This window comes from Mauremys reevesii, linkage group 15 (genome assembly GCF_016161935.1).
Source record: "Mauremys reevesii isolate NIE-2019 linkage group 15, ASM1616193v1, whole genome shotgun sequence".
Classification (NCBI taxonomy): domain Eukaryota; kingdom Metazoa; phylum Chordata; order Testudines; family Geoemydidae; genus Mauremys; species Mauremys reevesii.
This window is the reverse complement of record NC_052637.1, coordinates 9,653,829-9,658,221: the sequence shown is the minus strand read 5'-3', so window position 1 is coordinate 9,658,221 and position 4,393 is coordinate 9,653,829.

The following is a 4,393-nucleotide window of genomic DNA, read 5'->3' as shown; positions in this document are numbered from 1 at the left end:
TTGCCTGAAATCGATAAGGGTATTTGTGTATTTTAAGTAATGATTGATTGCCCAGTAGGGGTAGACCTGTTTTTGTTTTTTAGATAATTAAAGAAAATTGATGCTAGCTGCATAGCATTTAATGTACCATGCATTTACTACTAGAGTGTAATTTATGTTTTGTGTTCTATGTTTTGTTTTGTGGTGTTTGTTTTCTGGCCAGAATTGTTGTTGTGTTGTTTTAATGAAGATTTTAAATGTGGTTACATGGTGTGTTTTCTTTATCCCCCCCCCCTCAGTGTCAGTTTGATCACCTGACATATGAGGGATGAATTGGTAATAGAAATTTGTCACAGTTTGGTGAGCAATAGAGATTGGGGGGAGCCCTGCAGAATTTACACCATCTATTTGTTTTACCCTTGTTATTTTATGCTTGTTTTGTTTGGTGCTGTTGGTGTTATGTGTTAAGATTTGCATGGTTATAGGTGAGCCCTATAGAATAAGGAAATACTATTTGGTTCTGGTTCTGTTTTACTGCTAAGCATGCTGTGTATTTTTGCTGTTTGCCTTTTGTATTTTTGCTATTTGTGTGGCCGCCGTTGTTGTTGTGTGGCACGCACATTGGCAGGACCCTCCTGGCCCCTTGGGCCACTTGCGTTACCTGGAGGAGGGATGTAATAGGTAAAAGTAGGGCACTGCGGAAGATATTGTTACGGTTTAGTTAGGCAGCTGGCGTTTTTATTTCCCTTTTAGCTTTGGCTTGTGTAGATTGTAGTATTGATTTTATAAGTTGGGAATGTTTTGCTAATGCCTTCTCTCCTTTTTTTTGATTTTGAGAAAAGGGAGGAGATGTGGGAACTTGGCAGATGGGTATATGAGAAGCCGAAGTGTTTAGACTTCAAGGACGGGCTAATTAGGCTGTGAACTGTGTAGTGCGAAGCTGGCCTTGGGCTGGTTCTCATCTGCCAGTAGGCAGTAAACAGGATAATAAATTAGAAAGTTGTACAGGATGACAATTATCCAATGAAGTTATAGCTGTGCCTGTGTGTATCTTATTAACCAATTAGCAATTGCTTGCTTGCCTGTTATAATTGTATATAAGAGCATGCTGGAGAGAAATAAATGACTTTGCTACCAATCACATTGATTGTTGGGCTCTGTCCAGTGCCCGCCTGAGAGGCACTGATGCAACACACCTCTTCCTACTCAAGGATTCAACCCCTTACAATTCCAGTAGTCTTTTTTACTTATGGTATTTGCCAGAATCTCATTCTACTCCATCTTCTACTCCACGTGCTAAGCTGGTATGAACTGGGTTTAGCTCTATTGACTCCAATAGTGCTACATTAATTTACTTCAGCTAAAGATCCGACCATCTATGAGAAAGTGGGATTATTTATTTATGGGATTCTAGGCCAGAATATTTCATGACGCTCCACAGTAATTTTTCATACTGTATCAGTGGAAAGATTCCTTTTGTGGTGTCAGTCTCCATCAGCCAGTTATTCAATCTTATATTTAGGCTTGGAAAGACTAGATTTTTATTGGTAAATGTTGATTTCACTGTATACATGCAACCACTGAAAAAATATTTCCATCGCTGATAATCAAAATGTAAAGAAAAGAAAAGTGAAAAAATGCTGCTTGAGAACTTTTTAGAGTAAAAATCCAGTGATTTAGACTTTCAGATTAGGGCTGTTAAAAATGAACTAGCAAATGAGTAGTAGAAACAGGTATGATTTGTTGATTTAAGGCTATTCACTGTGTATATTTTGACATATGATGTTGACAATTTGTGTTAATACTTTATAAAGCATCAGCATCTTGAATCTCATTGTCTTCTGTCATTAAATAATTCACTGACCCCCCATAATTTTCCACAATTTTGAAAATTAAAACTAAAAATCTAAAAAATTCTTAAAAATAAAAATTGATATTATCCATCAAAGTTAAAAAAAATAAAAATCAAATTCTGCGAAGCCTACTTACGTTGTCTGAATGCTCTGGACTGGGGTTTTCAGTGCAGTTTAAGGGAGTGAGATGCCCAAAATGTATTAACTGTCAATGGGATTTGGGGGCTGGATTCACGCTAGGCACCTAAATCCCAGAATTAGTCTGCAGGAAACTGATAAACCAGGGAAAGAAAGGCATTCCTTGCCTTAACTCACCTGCAGGGCCTGATCCAGCAAGTGTGCTCAGAGCTTGCTTACTGGATTGGGTCCCTTTAGGTGATCTTGCACAGAATGGCCAGAAGGAGGAGGATGTTACATAACTTTGAGCCCAGCGGCTAGGATACTTGCCTGGGAGGAGGACGACCCCTGATTCAAGTCCCACTCTGATTGAGGGGGAGCAGGGATTTAGACCTGGCTCTTCTACATCTCAGCTGAATGCCCTAACCACTTGGCTATGGGATAGTCTGATGCAGGGCTCCTTCCTTCTCTCCTGTTGAAGCTGTTGTACTTTGGATAAAAAATAAAAAAGTCATTGGTATGGGGGAGCCTAGGTCTCCCATTTATCAGGTGAGTGCTCTAATCATTGGGCTACAGAGTGATTCTCACACTTGCTCTTTCTCTTTCTTTGGCCAAATGATTATTTCATAATTTAAGTGAGAGTGGAACAGCTTCAGTGGGAAAGACCGAGGGAGCTGTCTGTCGGAATATCCCACACTCCACTGATGGTCGGACAAGAAATCCCTGCCCTTGCTTGGGCAGATGGGGGGTTTGAACCAGGGGCATTCCACATCTCAAGTATGAACTTTAACCACTGGTCTAAAAGTTATGAGGGAAGGCCTCTTTCCCTATGCCCCTGGCTTCTTGCAAAAACAGTGTAGGCAACTAGTGTCAAGAGAAGGTTTGCAGCTGAGACTCTCCAACACAGGGAAGCACCTCCAGGACTTAGACACCAATCTCTGCAAGAGGGACACTCCCTCAGGTTGGCATCTCTGATTGGCTAAGTTAGTCAATGAGCTGCCTAGGGTGTTGGCATTTGTGAATCCCCTTCTGAAGTTTCCATCTGTCCCCATTCATTGCATGGGGACCTAGATGCCTAACTTAGGCTTTGTGATTCACAGTGATTTTTTTTCTGAGCCTAAAAGTTAGATACGGTGAAGAAAATAAGAAGTGTCTTTGTCCATCTAGCCCTGGGTGCCTAACTCTCCTATGTGACTTTGGAAATCCCAACCATAATTATTAATTATCATACAAATATTTAAAAATATGGAATAATGATACTTTCCTCTGAAATCTATACATGAAAAATGCTGTAGAAGATTGAATCATCATTATCCTTTAAAAGCTTTGTACATATCCTGATTACGGAGTTTACCACTTGTGATTCCAGCACTACAGAGGTAGAGTAATTTTTCAAATGTATCTGTAGGTGGAATTTTCAGAAAGGTTTAAATAGTTCCAGATAGCTCAGTGGTTTGAGCATTGGCCTGCTAAACCTAGTGTTGTGAGATCAATTCTTGAGGGAGCCACTTAGGAATCTGGGGCAAAAATCAGTCCTTCTAGTGAGGGCAGGGGGCTGGACTTGATGACCTTTCAAGGTCCCTTCCAGTTCTAGAAGATTAGTATATTTTCAATTATTACCTGTTTTTTAGTGTTGGGGTGTTGAAAGTCAAATGAGTTGCTAAGGATCAGAATTTTAGAGGTGTTTAAGCATCTAAATGGGCAGCTAGATGTCTCGTGGGATTTGCGAAAGCACGCAGGTGCCTAACTCCCATTAAATCTTTTGAGAGCTAGGTGACTAGGCACTTTTGAAAAATCCTGTTTGGTGCCTCTATCATTCTGTAGGTACCTAAGTACACATAAAAATCTAGCCCCTTGAGGGGAATTTTCAAAAGCACTCAAGTGAGATAGGCGCTCAAGTCCCAGAAGAGCCAATGGGATTTGGGCATGTATCTCCCTTAGTCTCCCTTTGAAATCCAAACCATCTTAAAAATATATATGCTGTAGAACCCTTTTCACCTCCCTATGCTGACAAGGAACTGACCCAAGACTGCTGACATCAAGAAAAGTGACAGTCACAAAGGCAGAAGGCTTCATGCTTTCCATGTGTCGCATCTGAATGTTGAAATATGTGATTTTCCTTTTGAACCAAGTGGGGAAATGAAATTTGAAGTATTTGAACTGATTTGAAAATAACATTTTCTTACACTGATAATTACAACATGGCCAAACAGCATTTGAAGAAGGATAGAAAGCAGTGGCCTGTGTTATGCCGGTCAGATGAGATGATCCAAGTGGAAACATTCTGGCCTTAAACTGTATGAATCAAACTTGGTCTTGAGGCTAAGGCACTGCACCAGAACTAAGGAAAACTAGGTTCAATTTTACACTTTGCAGCACACGCCCTGTACGACCTTAGGTTAAGTCGGTTAATTTTCTCTGCCCCCAGTTTCCCATCTGTAAAA